The 23,227-nt window shown below is 39.7% G+C and overlaps 1 long non-coding RNA gene across 1 annotated transcript in view; it reads left to right on the top strand.

Moving 5' to 3' along the window:
• The first annotated feature begins 803 nt into the window (after window positions 1-803).
• Window positions 804-23,227, top strand: part of LOC103884926 — an 82,050-nt gene continuing 59,626 nt past the window's right edge. Inside the window, exon 1 of the long non-coding RNA XR_004183630.1 lies at window positions 804-5,782. This is a non-coding gene — a long non-coding RNA (uncharacterized LOC103884926). The remainder of the gene's footprint in view (window positions 5,783-23,227) is intronic.

Raw genomic sequence — 23,227 nt, 5'->3', positions numbered from 1 at the left:
TTATCAGTTCAATTCACTTTCATGGATTATTATTTTATGTCATATCTAAAACCTCCTCAAAAAAGCCAGCTGTTATAGTTTTTTTCTCCCATCATTTCTTCTAAAAGTTTTATAGCTTTGTGTTTTACATTTAGGTAAATGGTCAATTTTGAGTTAATTTTTGTGACATGTGTAAGGGCTAGGGTTTTATTTTCATACTGACATCCAAGTTTTCTAGCACAATTGTTAAAAAAAAACTGTCTTTTCTATATGGAATTGCCTTTGCTCCTTTATCAAAGATCAGTTAACTATATCTGTGTGGCTCTATTTATAGGCTATCTATTTAGTTATGTGACCTATTTATTATTTATTTTTGCCAACACTATGTTGTCTTGATTACTGTAGCTTAATAGTAAGTCTTGAAATAGAGCAGTATGAGTCCTTCAGCTTTGATGTTCTTCCTCCTCCTTCTTCTCCTACTCCTTCTTTAGTGTTGTGCTGTCTGTTCTAAGTATTTTGCGATTTGATACACACTTTAAAATTAGTTTATTGATGCCTACAAAATAGTCTAGTAAAGTCTGGATTGTCTTGAATCTGTGGATCAAGTTGGAAAGAACTGACATCTTGACAATATTGTCTTCCTATCCATGAACATGGAATATCTGTCCATTTATTTAGTTTTTTATTTCGTCAGCATTTCAGTTTTCTGCATTCATATCCTATACATATTTTTGTTATAGTTATACCCAATCATTTCATTTTTTGTGCTATTGTAAATGGTATTTGTATTAGGGTTCTCCAGAGAAACAGAGAAGCAGAAACATCATCTCTGTGTGTGAGTGTGTGTGTGAGAGAGAATGAGTGTGAGTGTGTGTGTTTGGGGTGGGGAGAGAGGAAGATCTAAAGGAATTGGCTCCTATAATTGGGAAGCCTTGGCAACTGTAAATATGCAGGTTAGGCAGCAGGCTGGAGACCCAGGGAAGAGTAGAAGCTGGACTCCAAAGGCCATCTGCTGGCAGAATGTTTTCTTGCTTAAGAAAGGCCAATCTTTGTTCTGTTAAATGCTTCATCTGATTGGATGAAGCCCATCCACATTATGGAGAGTAATTGTCTTTGCTCGAATTCGGTCCATTTAAATGTTAATCCAGAAAATACCTTCACAAGAACATCTAGAATGTTTGACCAGATATCTGGGCACTGTGGTTCAGTCAAGTTGTCATATAAAATTAAGCATCTCAGTATTTTCTTTTCTAATTTCAAATGCTAATTTTTAAATTTCTGGTATAAAAGAAAGCAATTGACTTTTGAGACCTTGTTCTACATGTTTATTTGTTCCAGAAGTGTATTTAATTGGACTTTTCTACATAAAAGATTGTATCTGTGACTAAAGACAGTTTTACTTCTTTCTTTCTAATCCATATACATTTCTGCCCTTTTTTTTTTTATTGCATCAGGTAAAACTTCTAGCACAATGTTGAATAGGAATGGTGAGAGAAGACATTGTTGCCTTGTTCCTGATTTTGAGGGAGAAGAGTCTGGTCTGTTTTCTTTAAATATGATGTTAGTTTTCAGCTTTGAATAATTTTTTTTTTTTTATCAAGTTGAGGATGTCCTCTCTGTTTCTAGTTTGCTACGAGTTTTATGATAGAGGGTGTTGGACTTTGTTAAATGCCTTTCTCTGCGTTGATTGATTTGATCAAATTATTTCTTTTCTTTAGCTTGTTGATATGGAGGGTTACATTGATTTATTGTTTTATTTTCGAGTCTTGAACCAGCCTTGAATGTTTGAAATAAATCCCACTTGGTTGGGATGTATAATTCTTTTTGTACTTCGATGGACTTGATTTCCTTGTATTTTGTTGAAGTTTTTCATCTATATTTATGAGAGATATCAGTCTATAGTTTTTTCCTTTCATTTCACGTCTTTATCTGGTTTAGATATTAAGGTAATCTGGCCTCATACCTGAGTTAGGAAATGTTCCCTCTGCTTTTATTTTTTATTTTTGGAAGATATTGTAGAGAATTAGTTCTATTTCTTGAAAAGTTTGTTAGAATTTACCAGTGGAACCATCTGGTACAGTACTTTCTTTTTAGGAAGGTTATGTTATTTATTCAATTTCTTTAGTAAATAGATGCCTATTCAAGTTGCCTCTCTCTCCTCGTGTTAGTTTTGGTAGTTTGTGTCTCTCAAGAAATTCATTCATCTCATCTAAGTTACCAAATTTGGACACATAGTTGTTCATAGTACACCTTTATGATCCTTATGCCAAAGGGATTCATTATTGAATGAATATTCTTTCATTTTTACATATCCATGATTTATATTCTTTCTCACATTTTTGGTAATCCTGGCTGTAGATTTATCAATTTTGTCATCTTTTAAAACGACGAACTCTTTGGTTCTTTGATACTTTTGCTGACTTCCACAAATTTGGCTACATTGTATTTTCTTTTTCATTTAGTTTTCAGAGTCCTTTTTAATTTACTTGAGATTTATATTTGACTTATGGGGTATTTAAGAGCACGTTATTTAAATTACAAATATTTGGGAATTTCCAGCTATCTTTCTGTTATTAATTTCTAATTTAGTTCCACTGTAGTCTGAGAACATGCTTTGAATGGGTTTCTATTTTTTCAAACTTCAGGAGTTTTTCAAGGCCCAGAATGTAGCCTATCTTGGCAAATGCTCCCTGCGAGCTTGAGAAGAATGTGTGTTCTGTTACTGCTGGCTGAAAGACTTTTAAAAATGTCAATTGGATCAAGTTGATTGATAGCGCTGTTCAGGTTATCCATATCTTTACTGATTTTCTGCCTGCTTAAACTGTCAATTCTGGCAGTGGCATGGTGAAGTCTAACTGTAACAGTGGAGCTGTTTGTTTCTCCTTTCGGTTCAGTCAGTTGTTTCCTCATGTATTTTGATGCTCTGTTGTGTGATATATTCATGCTTATAATGATATCTTCTTGGAAAATTGACTCTTTTATTGTTAATGTCCCTCTTCATCACGGATCTTCCTTGTTCTGAAGAATGCTATGTTTGAATTTATTATAGCTATTCCTGCTTTTTTATTCATGAGTGTCAGCATGTTACAACTTTCTCCATCCCTTCAATTTTAATTTGTCTGAGTCTTTATATATAATATGTGCTTTTTGTAAACAGCATGCAGTTGGATATTTAAAAGCAAACTCACCTGACAATTTCTGAAAAATAATTTCTTAGGCCGTACACTTTAAAGTGCTTATAGATAAAACTGGATGAATGTCTACTGGTTTTAACAGTTCTCTGTTTACTCCATTTATTCTTATTTTTTAAAACATTTTTCTCATTTTCTGCTATCTTTTGCTTTATTGAGCGTTTTATATAATTCTATTTTATCTCTTCTCTGAGCATGTCAATTTTACTTCTTTTAGCTTTTTTATATGTTTGCCTTATAATTTACAATATTTATTTTTACATAATCTAAAGCAACCTTCTAGTGCCACTGTACCTTATCACATGTGGTACAGAAAACTTCTACTGGAGCAATCCCAATGCCTCTCTCCTATCCCTTGTGACACTGTTGTCATTTATTCAGCTTCACTGTGTGCTATAATCTCCCAAAGGATTGTCAGTGTTATTACTTTAAAAGGTCAATTATCTTTCAGATAAATTAAGCATAAGAGCAATAAAAACACGTTCCCTTCATTTATTTCTTCTCTGATACTCAATTTTAAAAAATGTAGATCCTGGTTTCTGATCGCTGTCATTTTCCTTCTTTCTGGACACAGAACTTCTCTGAATATTCTTGCAGAGCTCATTTGCTGGCAACGAATTATCTCACTTTTTGCTTGTCTGAGAAAGTCTTTATTTTTCCTTCGTTTTTGAAGGATAATTTCATGGGATATAAAAATTCGAGATTGGTTGTTTTACTTCCTTCCAACACTTGAGATATTTCACTGCATTCTCTTCGTATTTGTATAATTTATGAGGAGAAACAGTGTAATGTTTATCCTCGATTCTCTACAGATAAGATTCTCCCCCACCCCTGATTTCTTTCAAGGTTTTTTTCCTTGTCTGATTTCTCACACTTTGAATGTGCTATGCCTATGAATGAGTGTGTGGTCTTTCGGCATTAATCCTCCTTGGTGTTCTCTGAGCTTCCTAGATGCGGGGCTTGGTATTATCCTTAATTTTGGAATGATCTGGGCTATTATTACTTTAAATCTTTCTTCTGATGAATTCTCTCTTTCTTTTCCTTCTGATATTCCAATTACACTTATTTTACAACTTTTGGAATTATCCCCAAATTTTTGGGTGTTCATTTTTGTTGTTGTTATTTTGTTGTCTGACTCTATTTTGTTTTTACACTTCTCTTTCTGGAAGTTCCTATGGACATAACTTCAAGCACAGTGATTCCTTCCTGGGCTGTGTCTAGTCTCTTACAAGCCCATCCAAAGCATTTTAAAATTTCGGCTACAGCACTCCTGATTTCTAGCATTTCCTTTTAATTCTTTCTTAGAATTTTCATCCCTCTGCTTACTTTACCCATCTGATTTTGCATGTTGTCTACTTTTTCCACTAGTGTTCTTAACATACTAATCATAGTTACTTTAAATTCAGTGTCTGCTAATTCCAACATCTGTGTTATCTCTGAGTCTGATTCTGATGCTTACTTTGCCTCTTCAGACTATTTTTTTCTCGCCTCTTTGCGTGTCTTGTAATTTTCTTTTTGAAAGTTGGATAATAAGAACGAAGGTTCATAGGCCTTTATGTGAGGATTTATGTGAATCTGACTGTGAGCCAGGCTGCTGTTTTAATGTTTGCTGTGGCTCTAGGTGTTAGAGGTTTCAAATTCCCTTAGTGTCCTTGTTTTTTATCTTCCTTCTTGTCTTTGAGCTTCTTTTAGAACTCTCCTTTGATAGTCTGTGACTTGCAGCAATTTTAGCTGTGCTCCCCTGCTATATGGGAGCCCTGCTGGGCGTGGGAGGTAAGGGGCAGGGGAGGAGGCGTGTCTGTAAGGTTCTGATTGAATGTCGGTGACTTGGTGGGCCTGTGTCTGTGGGCTGTGACCTTCACCAGTCTTTCTTCATGGGATAGGTTTCCCCTGCTCCCCCTTGATTCCCTGGCTATAGCATTGCCAGTTTATTTCCTTAAAGCCTGGCCCCTGGTGACTAGTTTTTCCCTTAAGTGAACAAGGGCTGGAGATGTATTAATGCCCTTAACCCATATTTTTCCCTGGAGAGTGAGCCTTTGCTATAGAGAAGGTCTGGGCACTTCTCCCCCACCTCCCACCTTTTTCTTTGTACAAATGTAATAGGTACACGTGCAGTTTTGTTATGTGGATATACTGTGTAGTGGTGTAGTGTAACCATCACCCAGATAATGTACCTTGTAGCCACTAAGTAATTTCTCATCTCTCACTCCCTGCTCACCTTCCACCCTTTGGAATCTCCAATGTCTATTATTCCACACTCCACATCCACCTGTACACATGATTTAGCTCCTGCTTATACATGAGAACATGCAGCATTTGACTCTCTGTTTCTGAGTTATTTCACTTAAGATTTTGATAATATTTCTTCCCTTCCCCATGCCATAGCCATAAGAGATCTTTCTTAGATCCTCACCATGGAAACCTGGTGTGTGTCCAGGTAGCGACACCCATGAACGTGTGGGCGCCCTCACGCCTCCTGCCATGCTGTGGTTTCCAGAAATTTCTCAGTCTCTTGCTGGTCCACACTAAGCCTCCAGTAACTCAAACAACCGTGTATGTGCTTCTTCCAGTCCGTGAATCCAACAGCTCCTGCTCTAGGTACACAGACCGTGGTGGGTACATCATTCTTGTTATGCCTGTTTATCTAGATTTTGGGGTGGTGATTTACCTTCAGTCTCATTTTTCTGATGAATCTAATTTTTAAAAATTTATTTTCAGTTTGTTGAGCTTCTCAGAATGGATGGGAGTGTTGACTTCCAAGTTCTTTATTTGTCAGAGCTGAATCAGGAAGTCTTATGGGTTATGTTTGAGATTTTCTTTTTGCCTTTGGTTTTCAACAGTTTGACTTTGAAATTTTCTGGCATGCTTGCCTTTTCTGCCTTTCTTCCTTCTTTTCTTCCTATTTCTTTCCTTTCTTCTTTATTTCCTTTCTTCCTTCCTTCCTTATTTCCTTACTTCTTTGCTTCCTTCACTCCCTCCCTCTCTCTCTTTCTCCTTCTTCTCCATCCTACTCACAGGTAACTGAGAGCAATTTGTAACTGTGAACTGATTTACTTGAATTTATTTATTTTCTCAGTTTAGAAAATTATGACCCATTCTTTCTTCACTTTTCTTTTCCTGTCCCATTATATCTTCTTTTTGTTTCAGGGACTTAATTGGTTTATCCTATAAATTATTTTCTGCTTATTCCAAAGGCTGGACCATCTGTGTGTGTCTGTCTATTAATTGCACTTTTCCTCTTCATTGTAGTTCCAATTTTTTAATGCTTCTCTTCATGTCTAGTAATTTCTAACTTTATAGTGAGTTAGTTGGATGTTGCATTGTAGAAATCCTGGATTTTGATTTCTTCCTCTATAGGATGTTATATTTATTCTGGAAGGCAATGTAATCACTAGACAAATGCTTCCATTCAGTTCATTCCTGTCTAGGGACAGATCATTTAGCTTTTGCTCTTAGCTTGAGGATGAACCTATTAGTCCTAGGATGTGATGTGTATTCCCACTGTGTGGCTATTTCCGGGTTTCAGTGGGAAGTTTGAAGCATTCAGCCAGCATGTCTAACTTGGTGTGACTTTCATGCCAAAGCCCAAGGGAATGAAAAATGGGAAAGAAGTGGAAAACTGGGAAACTGCAATGGAAAGAAATAAAGCAGTTAATAGAATAGACACACCAGACGGTCTAGGCTTTGGATTCTGTAGAAAATGTCCTTCGTCAATATCATAAAGTTCTGAGCCATTATCTTTTCAAATATTGTTGCTGTTTTCTCTTTCTTCTTCCTCCTCTTTTCCTGGTAGCCCAGAAACATCTGTGCTGGACCAATGTATTCTCTCTGTTCTCTGGGTCTCTTATCCTCCCTGTTTTTTTTTTTTTCTACCTCTTTGTCTTTCCATCTTTATGGCAGGTATTTATTTTCTTTCTAATTTATTTTCCAATTTACTGATTTTCTCATCAGTAATGTCTAACGTGTTGATAAAACAATCCATTGAATTTATCTCCGTTATTATATTATTTTATTAGTCAGTTCTAAAATGTTTTTAATCAAAATTTTACTTAGTTTTTCAGTGTATATACACACAAACACACACGTGTCTGTTGTGTATGTGCATGTATGTGTTTGTGTCTCTGCATGTGTAGGTATCTACCTATTCAAACAGATGGATTATTGTTCTTTCATAGGCAAAGCATACATATTTGGCCAAATATTTGCAAAATTCAAATTCAGCATCTTTGCTATAAAATGTTTACAAGTTTAGAAAAAGGTTACGATGGTAATGAAAAAATTCTTACATAACACTTTTTTTCTAAATTATACTTCAAGTTCAGGGGTACATATGCAGAATGAGCAAAGACTTGGAACCAACCCAAATGTCTATCAATAATAGACTGGATAAAGAAAATGTGGCACATATACACCATGGAATACTATGCAGCAATAAAAAAGGATGCGTTCATGTCCTTTGCAGGGACATGGATGAAGCTGGAAACCACCATTCTCAGCAAACTATCACAAGAACAGAAAACCAAACACTGCATGTTCTCACTCATAAGTGGGGGTTGAAAAATTCTTATATAACACTTTTATACCTTTCATTCATGTAAGTTGATTTGACCCTCACAAACTTATTATGTGAGCTAGTCAGTTATTCTTAATCCCATTTAAGAAATCTAGCAACCGAAATTCAGAAAGGTTAAGTGATTTTCTGTTTGTTTCCTTAAAACCATTTTAATACAAAATTTCAACCTTGTCTTCTGTTTTAATATTAAGTTATAGTTATTTAAAATCTGTGTCAAACAACTGTGCCTCCTTGAGCTTCTTCCTATTGTATGCTTCTGTTGGTCTTCTTTTGCGAGCTTTTATTTCTTTAAGTGCTTTTCTGTTTTAAATTGTATCTGGATATGGTATTGCCAATTTGTATGATTTGCATGAAAGCATATTATTGCTTTCCTCCAGTGTAGATTTACACTTATTTTGCAAGATGCCTGGCTACTCAAACAATGTTAGATTACTTCTGTCTAATTTCAGGGCTTCACATCATTTTAAATGGAACTGAAATACTATGAGATTCTATGTTATATTGACCCTTATTCTTAGGGTGCAGCCTTTGGGATTCAAATCTAAGAGAAAGACTTCACCAGGATACTTCCTGCAGAGACCCTGGCAGGTCCTGATGCTAATCTCCATCTCTTTAGCTTTAAGAACCTTTTAGTGTCTGTTGGCTGTATGAATGTCTTCTTTTGCGAAATGTCTGTTCATATCCTTTGCCCACTTTTTGATGGGGTTGTTTGTTTTTTTCTTGTAAATTTGTTTGAGTTCTTTGTAGGTTCTGGATATTAGCCCTTTGTCAGATGAGTAGATTGCAAAAATTTTCTCCCATTCTGTAGGTTGCCTGTTCACTCTGATGGTAGTTTCTTTTGCTGTGCAGAAGCTCTTTAGTTTAATTAGATCCCATTTGTCAATTTTGGCTTTTGCTGCTGTTGCTTTTGGTGTTTTAGACATGAAGTCTTTGCCCATGCCTATGTCCTGAATGGTACACACATGAAAAAATGCTCATCATCACTGGCCATCAGAGAAATGCAAATCAAAACCACAATGAGATACCATCTCACACCAGTTAGAATGGCAATCATTCAAAAGTCAGGAAACAACAGGTGCTGGAGAGGATGTGGAGAAATAGGAACACTTTTACACTGTTGGTGGGATTGTAAACTAGTTCAACCATTATGGAAAACAGTATGGCGATTCCTCAAGGATCTAGAACTAGATGTACCATATGACCCAGCCATCCCATTACTGGGTATATACCCAAAGGATTATAAATTATGCTGCTATAAAGACACATGCACACGTATGTTTATTGCGGCACTATTCACAATAGCAAAGACTTGGAATCAACCCAAATGTCCATCAGTGACAGATTGGATTAAGAAAATGTGGCACATATACACCATGGAATACTATGCAGCCATAAAAAAGGATGAGTTTGTGTCCTTTGTAGGGACATGGATGCAGCTGGAAACCATCATTCTTAGCAAACTATCACAAGAACAGAAAACCAAACACTGCATGTTCTCACTCATAGGTGGGAACTGAACAATGAGATCACTTGGACTCAGGAAGGGGAACATCACACACCGGGGCCTATCATGAGGAGGGGGGAGGGGGGAGGGATTGCATTGGGATTTATACCTGATGTAAATGATGAGGTGATGGGTGCAGCACGCCAACATGGCACAAGTATACATATGTAACAAACCTGCACATTATGCACATGTACCCTACAACTTAAAGTATAATAATAATAAATAAATTAAAAAAAAAAAAAAGAACCTTTTAAATGTGCCAACACGCCCCTTGGCCTCTCAACTTCCCTTCAGAATTTGGCAAATGCCCCTGAAGAAAAGAAGTAGCTGAGAATGTCTGGTTCATCTGCCATATTACCCACATCTGAACCTGATCATTCCTTACTATTTTGTTGACTTTCTTCTGTTTCCGTATTTTGTACAGGTTTTCAGTTAGAGAGTATTCTTAATTATCTAGCCCACTGTTATTGGAGGCAGAAATCTCCTAATTTTTCTCTTATAATATAGTCTTAGTCCTTCTTTTAACACTAATAATTTTAAACATTCTTCTTCCATAGTCTTTCACAAATAGTTTTATCATGTAAATTATGGATCCTGTTCAGCGTGTTTGCCACTGACTCACAGAACATTTTCTCATCTGTGTGTGTTTTAATGTTTTCTTATGAGCTCATTTTCTTCCTTTCTCCTGATTTTCCCCATGGAAGTCAACGTTTTCCAGGTCCTGAAAATTTTACTATGGCACATTTACATTTTCTTTGCTTGAAAGTCCAGGACTTTTGCCAATTTGGAAATTAAAAGTCACCATGTTGACTTAGCATTCCCTTTACACATGAAAAGATTAACTTTAAACTCCTAACCAGTGCCTGGTTGCTTAATTTCTTATGCTGGATATATTTTTCCATTGTATAGTCCTAGTGACATACAAACTTTCTCATTGCTATCACAGGCTTATGAACATTATTCTTCTAGGTCTGCTACTGAGGAAGAACCCCTTCATGGTGCTGGATTTTTGCAGGATTCTAGATTCCAGCTTTCATGGTTAAGAGGACATGGCTACCTCTTCTATTTCTCATCCAGCTTCTAGCCATTTAGTCTCATATCCAGTTGCTACATTTTCGTGTTTTCCTGGGGCACAGCAAGCTCTCACGTTTTATTGTCCTGAGTTTGAGTTCTCTTTATGTGTTTAGTACCTGAAGACATTCTTTCATTGTGAGTTTGACTACCTTAGTTATTACTTATTTATTTTGTTGCATCTAATTTAGCTTCCATTTGTCTTTGTAGTGGAAGAAGGATCCAAATTAGCTCACCCACATCCATATTGGAGGACTTAATTTGTAAATGATATATTTGAATTCATTGAGAAAGTTAAAAGTGACACAAAGTGCTAAAGGAATGAAAGTTTCATAGCTGTTGGAATCCAGTGTAATGGCTGGAGAATGGGGTTCTCACAGGGCACAGGGTGGGTTGTACTGTGGGACTTGCCAAGCCAAGTAGAACCTGCACCATAGTAGTCTCTACTATATTCCTGTTGGAAACACCAATGTAGTTTCAGTAAAATGACACAATTCATAGTATTAAATTCAACAAAAGTAAATAACTAATAAGCTAAGGCTAAAATGACAATTTAATTTGTCAGCTTACTTTAGTTTTATAGTTGCCTAAAAGCTACAGGCATAAAGATTTCCTACTTAGATTTATTAATACGTTTGTAAATTTTCAAGTATCATTATACTAAAAATTATATTAACACTAGGAGTCCATAAAATGCTTTAATTTACAGTAGTATATATATTAACAGGCTTGCATAAATTGTCTATAACGTAAGAACCTTGGAACATACAATTGAAAATATTTTCTGCCATATGTTTTAAATTGTGAGCTGTGTGTTTTTTTTTCACCTCTGTGCCAACCTGAGTTAAATAGCGCAAAAAAACCCAAACCAAACCAAACAAACAAAAAACCTCAGGTAACTACCAGATGAAACAAAGGAGCTGAAATTGATAGTTGAATTTGAGTCATAATCCTAAGTAAAGTCAGGTTACAATTGTCATGGGGGGCACTAAGTGCTTGGAGATTCCGGGTACTTGTGTCTCATTCATGGTGTTGGACCATGAACACAACTATGCATTTAAGCTGGTTGGGTAGAACTTGGGAGGGACAGGGATGAGGAGGGCTATCAATCACTTCTTAGAACTCCCTGGAGTTGGTTGTGTCCTGTTGGGGACCTTGGCTCCTGACTGGAGAGGAAGCAGCAGAGAGCCTATTTTTGGGGACGTGGAATGCTACAGTAGTGACAGTATTTGGCAAGTCTGATGGTGGAGGCCAGAGTCTGCAAAATGCTCCTTTATTCTCATACTCTTCACTTCTTCTGAAGCCACTTCCCATTTGTAAGTTTTTCCGCTCCCCAGTACAGTGTTGGGAAAGGTCCGGTTGTAACATTTCCTTCTGAATGCCCAACCCCCCGCCCCCACTTCTCCCTTTACTCCGTGCTCTCTGGCCCCATTCCAACATAAGCACATCAGCACAAAATCTTTGGAGATGTTTTAAGGGCCAACTACTTTTCAGTACAAAGAGAGAGAATAATTCCGTAGCCAGTAATAGAAACGTTGCACATTTTCACGTAAACTCGGGTCCTCTTTGCTCTGGGTCTTCGGTGGGATGGAAATGAAATCATCCTGTGTCTTCCTGCTTCCATTTCTCAAGAGTTTCACACTTGCTTGCTGTTGCTTCTGGGGCTGGAGCCCATCTGTTTCCTCTCCCTACTTCTTTCTCCCTTGCAGCCTTCTGGAAAAGGACCTAAAGGCAATTCTGAACTGTAGCTCCATGGTGCAAACATCAGAGATGATCTTTCATAAGTATATTGGAGATGAAAATAGGGGCTCTGTTACAGAGATCTTTCAGAGGGGGCCACAGGACTTGGTGACCTGTTGGGTGGGAGGAGGATGGGAGGGTTTAATAGGAGGAGAAAGGATTTCACATTTTTTGTTTACCTGACTGGGTGGATTGGAGTATGCTCTGGATGTATCTGAAAAATGGATAGATCCTTCAGTGATGATGGAAGGTCGAGAGGACAGCTGCAGCTAAAATAGAAGCATTACTGTGATCACATCTGCGCTTTTACAGTGGGGAGCTCAGGAGAGTAGGAAAAGGACCAGTCATAGCAGGTCACTGTAGATATTTTGGGGGCAGGCAGATGTCAGGTTTTTTTCATCCCAGCTTCTCGATGGAGAACCTGAGGGGATGGCTTGGGTGTTGTTGACACTGCAACCTGTTCCTGAGTCAGAGGAGGAGATGCAAGCAAACACTGCAAAGGTTGCTCATAGCTCTCTGCTCACTGCTTTGTTGTGACAAGGAATTCAATAAAACCACCATTTTCAAAAAGCTTCTCTTCTGAGATATGAATGCTGTTCCTTTTTCTGCCTTTTTTTTTTTTTTTTTTTTGCATTAACAGGAAAAAGAATTGCATTTGAGTCTAGCTCCAAAATTCCAGCTATCATTTTGGCTGCTCTCCCTGTGATCAAATATTGAAGGCGAATGTAGGAAAATCAATGGCAGGGTGAAGGTGCAGAGTTATGTAAGAGCCGCATGAATGAAACATTAAGTGCCAGAAATCAAGAGCGGGCTTTGAAATCCTGGACCGAGTGTTGTGCTGCTATTTGGACTCTATTTTGGAATTTTGAGAGATCAATATGGAAAAGCATATACCAGGAGCAACTTAAAGAAAAGTCTCCACTGACCTAGAAGCAAGACCCAAAGTGCTTGCATCAGTTAGCTTGTGGCCTGGGAGAACTGCCGATATCAAATGAAAGGAGTGACGAACTCGCCAACATCACAGGAAAAACATTTTCCTTTCAGAGCCTCCGAGTGCAGCATGGCAAGGGCAGCAGCACCCAGCATCTGCAGGCATTTGGGTTCATGGGAGCGTGCAAAACAGGTCTAGCAAAATGTTGAAAAATGCAGAGTGTAGACTTTTACAAAAAAATGCAGGCATATTACTTTTAAATACACAAGTTGACTCAAGCTAGCCATGGTGAGTGCTACCTACGAAGGGGTCTTGATTTCATGAGATTATTCTAGCTCATATTCAGTAACCTGTTGACATTAATGGTTTTTCAGATATATCTAAAAGCAATTCAGTTTCTTGAGGAGTAAACTTGTCTTTGTTATCGTTACATATTTTAGGCTAGACATGGGTGTTTCGAAGAGCCCAGGGAAGTGACTTTCGAATGGGCTCTTTGGGATGGCTGCTGGCAGGCCCCATGCTCTGGGCGGCTGTGAGGACAGTGGTGAAGAGGGCCGCTTTTGAGGATGCACCCAGCCAGCCTCCCCTGCAGGCTCTGTCTGCCGATGTTGATTCACCCGACAGGCTCTCGGGCTCCAGGAGGACCCTCCTTCCCAATGACTCCTACACACAGTTAGCATTGACTGAGGACTGTGAAGATAAATGGACACTGTTCCTGCTCGAAGGCACCTAGAATCTAGTTGGGGGTGGCTTCTGCAGACAAATCAGCAAGACCATGTGACGGGGACCACAGTAGATATGAGCACAGGGCACACAGGAGTGGGGGACACAGGGAGGGAGGAGTTTGCTGTGCTGCGGTGGAAGTGCGGGCTCAGGAGCGTCAGGCAGAGGTGAATTGATCAGGTTTGAATTTTGAGAGAGGAATTGGCTGAGGAACAGAATCCAAGATGAAGGGGCAATGAAAGGCTAGGCTCTTGGGCACGAAGCAGCGTCCTGCTTTTAGGAGCCTGTGTGGATAGCGTGGGGTTGAATAGTGATGACATGTGAGTGTCTGTGTGGGGGGAGCGTATGTCGAAGGGGAGGACATTTCATCTGGGATCACGACAGATGGAATCAGACAGATAGCAACAACAGGGGATATGATGGTGGGGGTTTTCATGACACTGGAAATACTTAGATTTTATCCTACTGACCATCAGAATTTTAAAGTTAGCACAGAGTTTCCATGTGTCTTTCATCCAACTCCTCTACTACCAAATCTTATCTTACTTTGGTATATTTGTCAAAGCTAAGAAATTAATGCTGGCATTACCATCAACTAAACTATAGACTTTATTAAGGTTTCATCAACTTTTCCTTTAAGGACCTTTACATTGCCAGGACCCAACCAGGATCTCACGTTCATTTAGTCCTCACGCCTCCTTAATCTCTACCAACCTGTGACGGTTCCTCAGTATTTCCTCAATCTCTCATGACCCTGACATGTTGGAAGACTATTGGCCGGGCACTTTGCAAAACATCTCCAATCTGCATGTGCGTGCTGTTTTCTCATGAGCAGAGAGAGGCTAGACACATTCAGGAAGAGTTCCACTGAGGCGAGATGCCTTCCTCAGCATCCAGTCGGGGGATGGGTCCAGATGCCCACAGGACTCACCACTGGAGATTTTAGCCTGGATCACTGTTGAAGGTTTTTTGTGTGTGTGTGTGTGTGTGTGTGTGTGTGTGTGTGTGTGATTTCTTGACTGTAAAGTTACTACAGTTCCCTTTTTAATTTTGGAGGAGATACTTTGAGGTAATGTAAAGTCATTTTCCTCCTTAAACTTTTGCCCATTGGTTTTAGCATTCACTGGTGGCTATAGCCTGCAACTATATATATAATATATATGTAATATATAATATATATTATATATGTAACATATTACATATAATATATATTATATATGTAACATATTACATATAATATATAATATATGTGACATATTACATGTAATATATGTAATATATATAATGTGTATGTGATATATTGCATACAATATATAATATATGTAATATATTACATATATATTATATGTAATATATTACATATAATATATATGTAATATATTACATATGATATATATGTAATATATTACATATGATATATGTGTAATATATATGTAATATATTACATATAATATATATTATATATTACATATATATATTTTTTTCTTTTTGAGACGAAGTCTTGTTCTGTCACCCAGGCTGGGTGATGGTCTGCTGTGGAGTTTTCATGTATGATTTTTATCATTCTGATGCAGCTATCTTCTGGGTTTGTCTAATTTTTTGTGATTTGCTGTGGAGTTTTCATGTATGCTTTTTATTATGCTGATGTAGTTTATCTTCTAATCCTAGTTTGTAGAGTGTTTTTATCATGAAAGACTGGTGCATTTTGCTGAATGCTTTTTCTCTTTAATTGAGATGTTATGAGGGTTTTCCCCTTTAATTCTATTAATGTCATATGTTACTTTGGTTTCTGTATGTTGAACCATGCTTACATTTCAGAAATAAATCCCACTGGGTCATGGTGACTTTTTTTTATTTTTATTTTTATTTTTTTGAGACAGAAAATATCTGTCGCCCAGGCTGGAGTGCAGTGGCACAATCTTTGCTCACTACAACCTCCTCCTCCTGGCTTCAAGCAATTCTCCTGGCTCAGCCTCCCAAGTAGCTGGGATTACAGGTACATACCACCACACCCGGCTAATTTTTGTATTTTTAGTAGAGACATGGTTTCACCACGTTGGCCACCATATTGAACTCCTGACCTCAAGTGATCTGCCTGCCTTGGCCTCCCAAAGTGCTGGAATTACAGGCGTGAGACACAGCCCGGCCAACGATCTTTACTGTGGTGTTCCTATGGTGATTTTCTGGTTCCTTCATCTCTTCTACATTTATTAATTGGAATTTTTTTGTAGGGAAGATTTGCCAAATATTTACTTATTCATTCATTTGTTTATATCAGTGTTCACTCATGGATATTTAGTTGAGCCTTTGGGTGATAATCCAATATCTTCATTATTATGGATTTGGTGGCTCAAATGGTTTTAGCTTTGGACATTGGCTGCTCTGTTTGGACATTGGCTGCTCTTTCTGTTTGGCTTCTATGTGTTTTTGATGTGCCCTTGCCCATCTGCCCATCTGTCCATCCATCCATCTATTTAATTACTTATTTTTGAGCACTTCCCTACTTTACAGACCACAAAATACTGCAGGCTTGTCTTATTTTTTCCCTACCCCTAGCTAGAATTTTTGTTTTCTTAAACAAAGAGTGGTGTGATAAGAGACGTACTCAGGCCACTTTGTGGAGGACGAATGGGAATGTAGAGGGGGCAAGAGTTGCCATGCTCAAGCTGGAGCCAAGGCTGGGTGGCGGGGTGGAGGAAGAGGTAAGTGTGGCTAGGTGGTGAGAGCGGAGCACTCAGCACTTCCCTGCCGCCTGGAGAAAGCTGGGGAGGGTGCTTTGTCTGTGGGAATCCTGAGGACAGATGGTTCCTGCACCTTCACAGTGGGACTGGGGTCGGTGCTTCAGCTTCCAGCAGTCATTTTCCCCTTCAGATTCTCAGCTCTCCTCTTTCTTCTCTGTGGGGGCTGGTGAGGGGCTCTTTAGAGGAAGAAAGCAGGTCTTCTTTCTGTATTGTCTCTCTGCTTCCTAGCTCCTCTCCTTTCTTATCAGGGTGTAAATGAACGGCCTGGCCTCTTGCTAGGCAGCCCTGTGTTGTCTGAGTGGTGCGAGGCTGACATTTCTTCTTGCCCTGCCAGCTCTGTGATAGGAGCTGGGAGTTGAATATCGCAGTGAAGGTGACTGCTCTCAGGAATTTGATGATTCTAGCACACAAAAATAAGCATGAATAAGCAATCCAACTGATTCCAGAGTGGGGTAACGTGAGGTCATGTGATGGAAAGGGGCTGAGAATGGGAGAGGGTTCATTTTGATCAAGTAGTTACTGGAGATTCCATTAAAGAGGGACATTCAAGAGAAGATCTTCATGAGAGAGCCATGCAAAGATGCGAAAAGCCACAGAAAGCTACCGGCCTTGTTGCTGATCCAAGTCCTATAAAGTAAGAGGGTTTATGTTTAAATTCGTGGCATCTTTATATTGCAGGCATTTTATTACATTGCTTCTGTTTTATAATGTGAGCTCATGGCACCATCTGGCCTCACCCTAATCTAAATTTAGTCCGCTTCCCACTGAGGCACACACGTGCACACAGGACCACACATGAACATGTGCAGGTTTCTTGCTTGTCACACTGGCTTTGAGTGAACATGCCTACTTCATGCCTTTGTGCACACTGTCCCCTGTCTATTGAATATGTTTCTTCCTCCTGTGTCTGCAAGCTCACTTCAAGTGTCACTTCTCTCCTGTGACTCACTCACTGACAGCTGCACAGAGACAGCAGCATGACTTTCAGCTGTGCATTCTTATGTTGCTGGGGCTCAGGCCTCTTCCCTGCCCTTGCCCAAGGTTGTCCAAGCTCAAAAAGAATTGCAAATATGACTGGCCCAGTCAGTTTCCTTATTGACGATCTCTCCTTCCAGAGGCCAGAAATCTTACAAGCTCTGACTGCTCCAATTTACGGCGATTTTTGGAATCAGCATCTCCTTGGTGCTGAAGATTTTTATTTGCCTTTCCATCTCCTCTCTCCACCCTCCTCTACCTGCTGTGTGCTGGAGAAGGCTGACTCACGTGGCCCAGTTCTCCCGGGTTCTCTGACCATCTGCCTTCCTATTGCGTTTGACCAGAGGTGCTGGAAGATGGCCTGTCAGTTCCCACTCATGAGGTCCCAGTGCCATGGTGAATTTCTGCACCGAAGTCCACAGCTTCTTTCTGTGCAGCTGCTCTCTCTGGGTCCTGGGAAGCACATCTCCCCTTCTCTTTTGGGTCTAGCATTGTCATGGTCTCCCTGGAGCTGCATCCTCCTTTGTCAGTTTCTCTTAACTCCGCCCACACCTCTGTAAGCACTACCTTTCCTCAGTTGACTTGTTGCTTATACTTAAACAAAGGGGATCCAGATTCGGATATTTGAGAAGCCAAATAATAATAAAAATAATTGATAAGAAGTTATTATAATAAAAATAATTCCAGCAAAAGGAGTTCAATTGTCTTAAGGAACATTCATCAAGACCTTTATTTTAGTTTTCTATTGCGGCACAGCGAATCACCAAAGACTTGGCAGTTTGAAATAGCACCCACCTATTATCACATAGTTCTGTAGGTCAGAAGTCCAAGCATGGCTTAATCGATCTTTCACCTTGGGATCTCGTGAGAGTGAAATCAAGCTGTTGGCTTGGCTGCTTTATTATCTGGAAGTTCTGGGCGGCAGTCTGTTTCCCAGCTCATTGAAGTTGATGGCAGAATTCAATTCTTTGTGGTTGTAGGATGGTGGTCTCCTTTCTGTCTCAGGCTGTCATGTGGGGGCCATTCTCAGTGGCTAGAAGCCACCCCTTTTCTTGCTCCGTGACCTCTCTGTCTTCAAAGGCAGCAGTGGGGAATTTCCCTTGCATCAAATTCCCCTCAACTCTGAACATCTTTCTCCAGGGAGAGCCACACCCTTTTAGGGGCTTCCCTAATGAGGTAAAACCTGCAAGGACCATCCCCCTTACTTGAAGCCAACTGTGCCACAAAACATGACCTCAACACTTGAGTGATGTCCCGGCATCTTTGCAGGTCCTGCCCACACTAAGGAGGTGGGGGGCTCCACAGGGAGGCGTTTGGGTCATTGCTGGTCATTTTAGAATTCTGCCCACACAATTCCAAAGAGTCCTGATGGACCATCAATTGTTCTCTTCTACAGTGGCAAGAAAAAGTGTGTCCTTTACATTCTGGGCCTTTCTTTTGGACAACAATGTACAAAGTTGGCTGCCTTCTGGATCACTGCCCTCGCTTTTGTATGTGCCTAGGATTCCCCTGGAAATGTATTGCTCTCCTAGGAGGTATCCAGAAAGGTGGGGGGTGGTTTTTGTTTTCATCACTACTGAGGCAGCTTCTGGGATTTGGTGGCTTGGGCCAAGGGTGCAGACCACTCCCACAATGCAAGGGACAGTCCTGACCACAACTTCTTCTGCCTGTGTGGTTTTGCAGGAGAGAACACTATATGGTCAATTAGGGCTTTGCTTACTGAATTATAATCCCATTCCAGTTGCTTCCAGGACAATACCCCCAACTCATGCTTTCAGCAAAACTTCTGTCTGTCTTTGTACAATGGGTACATTTTGAGATAATGAGTGGGCTCTGGGAACCTTGATTAAAAAAAAAAAAACCCTTAGGTTTCGTCAGTGACAGAGAGCTGAGGCTCAGGCTGTGAAGGAGAAAATGATGCTAGAACAGTCTTTGCATGGCTGCTGGGGGAAGGCTGGACCCGCCGCTGTCAATGCTGAGTCCTGGAAGGCAGACGTGGTGCTTGGATAGGCTGGCCTCTCCCCATTCAAAATAGCTTCCCTCGTTTTTTGGAGGACCCCCAAATCCAGTGCATGGGTGAACCTTGTAGATTCTGCTTTCTCAGCCTCTCTCAAATCTGTCTCCCTCTTTCCATGGCTGTTTCACAACCTACTTGACCCACAGCTCCTTTGTGACCTCACACCGCATGTCAGGCACTATCCTAATCACACCGGCTTATGACTCGTCCTTACGGTTCATGTTGTTTCTGTGTCCCAGGCTAGGCTCACTCCAATTGATTCTCCATTCTGACAGTTCAAGTCATCACGTCAGGTTATTGATCACACCGCTTCAGTACCTCTCCTGTGCCCTCAAAATCCGTAGCAGGCAAGAGCCGGGCCTCTTCCATATGATTTCAGACCAGCTGTTCAGTTCTGTCCCCACGCCTGGCCATCACCCTGCCATTCAGACCGGCTTTCCTGGGCTTGCTTTCTCCTTTGCTGTGCTTAATCTGGGTGTTTTCCTCAAAATGTCGCCTCTTGTCTCTGCTCATTGAAATGGAATTTATTCTATAAGCACCTTGCTAAAGACTTCGTTATTCACTAAGCTATAAAGATTTTCCTGAAAAGATGTCATTTGTCCCTGGTTGAGGTGGGGAGGTGCCCCCTTCCCTGCTTTGGGTTTTCCTGTGTACTCGCTTCCATTAGGCAGCACGCCTGGCGTTTTCTGCACAGTTTCTCAATCAGCATTTGCAGGACTGGATTTCTCGTGTGGTTGCCACAGGGCTCATAATGCTGGGTGTTGCTAAGTATATAGGAGGTTCTTTCCTTCTCTGGGGACTTTGAAAATAAATAGGACGTGGGACATATGTGGCATCAACAGAATAATATATGCAAATGGCAGGGCTACCCTAGCTTTACCATATCACGACTGTGCTGTGCTTTCCTAGGGATTCTCCCCACTCCTAAGCACCCTCAGACAGAACTCACGTTTGTTGTCTGGTTTTCAGTTCCTAAGACACTTTAGCATATGCTGTCTATTTCATGCTCTTTATAGCTCCTCTATGGGACTTGTATAATATGAATGATATGTAGGAATAGTATCCGTTGTGCTGTATTTCCTACATACTCAACACTGATTGGCATACAATACTTTTCTCATCATGGAAAACTAATTACACAAAAAATTCAATATCACGGTGTTTATCACGTGTTTCTTCCCAAGTGTGGCTGAAGCTATACCAATCTATACAAATATGTGTCACATAAGGATACATCACTTTTACTCACTGTATATTCCCAAAATGGACGTGTCTCTAATCTCAGCTCTTTGCAATTGAGATGGAATTGCTGGCTTCTGTTTACTGATGTCATTCTTGAGGAATAGCACAGTCTGGCAGCCAGGGCCTCTATACGTTGTAATCTTTCACATGCGTTTCTTCCCTTACGTGGCTGGCTAATATGGGAATTAAAGATTTAATTTTTTTTTTCTACACATCTCCATTTGTGTAATAAAGAATGAAACAAATTTCCAAAGCCCCTGCCTAAGTTGTCACTTTGGGACATCTGTGGGGAGTGTGTCAGGAGCAGAGGAATGCCTGTTTCCAGCCACCATGGCATGTACCAATATTCCAGGCTACAGGTGATGAGAGCGATCTCTCCCATCTGGCACCATTATTAGAAGCAACTGGGCTGTGGTGCAAAGTTATTTTCATCTTAAACAAGTGCCTTTGTTTGCTGGGCTTGCGCTAGGTAGAGTGCTGCATCGGGCCACATTTGTGAGATTGCTGCTGGGGTTAAACAAGTTGGGGCTGCAAGAAACTCACCTGAATCTTCTTCAGACAGCCCCTGGGGCTCTAAGGCTGTCAGACTTCCTTTCTTCTGCTGAGTGCATTAAGTTATATTGATAAAGACTGAGGCGAAACCAGGAAGTCTTTTCATATTCCAGATAAAACTTACCAGTAAGATTCCAAGGGAGGTCAAATTCAAGTGACTCCCAAATTGTTGAAACAGAGCCGATGCTATACATAAACATAGTTTGAGACAATCATTATCCTCGCCAGCTGTCAAGTTCCTGTTGCTTCCATCGGAATGAGTGACATTTATCACCTTTAAACACGGGGATGAAGGAGGAACTGTACGTGCCTCCCAGGGTGACGCCAGGCACCATGAAATTGCCAATCAGAATTATTATTGCTCCCATCCTCTGAATTTTCTTACTCTAGCGTAACCTTCCATTTTCATTAAAAACTATTCTCTAAGATTAGTATCAGATTGATAACTTTTAGGTAGCTTCCACGCCGAGGCAAATTTTTAACTGCTCATCACAAAGAATTCTTCCATGCGTTGCAATGAAATTGAATTAATCCTTGTTCAAATCAAATAAATATTTGTTATTTTTTGACAGATTTAAACAAAAGAAACATGCATGACCACAACCATTTGTATATAACCATAGAATTAATTGTGAATAGTTAGAGTTGCAAAATACCTTTGAGATTATTTCATTCGAGATTATTTTAGGGACTTGAGAGGCTAAACAATTGCCTGCATCCTTATAGCTATATTCTAACAGTTTCATAAAGGATTTCACAAGTGACGATCCCTTCCCAGGGATGAAGATGCCATTTTGTGTTGTGCATGAAGGAAATGATGGTGGGGGAACAGGAAATGAACCAGTTTAGGGTCTTGAGCTTCCCTGGCATTAGCTAATGTGGCCTAAGAATATACTTGGCTACTCCATTCCATACAAAATTTTGTTCTCTTCACATTGTGGTGCCTTTCACTTCCAGATTCCCCCAATCAGAATGTTGAAAACCAGAGCTAACCCTCCAAGGCTCTGCAGAAACACCCTCTCATCCCTGCCCTGCATTATGGTTTTTGCTTCGGTGGTGAGCACGCCTGTACCTGAAATAGCTTTAAGCTGTAGTGGCTGAAGGCAGGGGTGGTATTTCATTCATTAATTAGAGATAAGACTTGGATTCTAGTCTTTTGTTTTTCCTTGAAAATTGTCCATTGTCTTTTGTATGTGCTACTGGATAACTTTCAGAAATAGCGAAACAGTGACTCATATAAATATAAGAACATACATCAAAGATTTATTTAACTTTTTAATTAATGATTGAGCCAGTATGATGGTATAACTAGTTCAAAGGGAAATGAAAACAAACAAACAAATACACAAATGTGTAGACCCTCAGGGATATGGAAACCTATTTACAAATAGATGCAAAGTTAGTCACTATCCACAGGGCTGTAATCAAAGACATCTCCAAAAAACACAATTTTCTTTTGTATAAGCTTCACTGCATTAGTTAGTATTCTACAACTTACACACTGGTATAATTGCTCGAAGACAACCAAAGGCAGAGACCACTTAGAAGGGTGCCCTAGTCATTATTTTTGCTCATTTCCAAATCTTCTGTACTTTTCCTGACACCATGTTTTGAATGCTGCTCTTGGACTCAGCTTTAATATTTCATATAAAGTTTGCCAATAATGTTAAAATGCTTACATATTTCTACATTGAATTCATATGTAGTTAAGTAAGCCTAGCAGCAGAATAATTCTGTTTTACAAATTAATTTTATTGGGTAAAATAATAATTTTTACTTTGTCTATTGGATGTATCCAGAATTAATAAAAAATGCATCTAGGCTGTAAGATCCAGTTTAAGATTTTCTACTCCAAGTTGCACGGGAAACCCCAGTGAAGTCATTAATAGTGTTTAGTGGGGAAGCCTTGGGTCAGGGTCAGAGATTCCAATTTCCTTTCTGACTGATTACATGACCTTGAACAATATTCCCCTTCCCTCACCCAC

The sequence above is a fragment of the Papio anubis genome, chromosome 5 (genome assembly GCF_008728515.1).
Source record: "Papio anubis isolate 15944 chromosome 5, Panubis1.0, whole genome shotgun sequence".
Lineage (NCBI taxonomy): Eukaryota > Metazoa > Chordata > Mammalia > Primates > Cercopithecidae > Papio > Papio anubis.
This window is presented reverse-complemented; position numbering and strand designations above follow the sequence as displayed.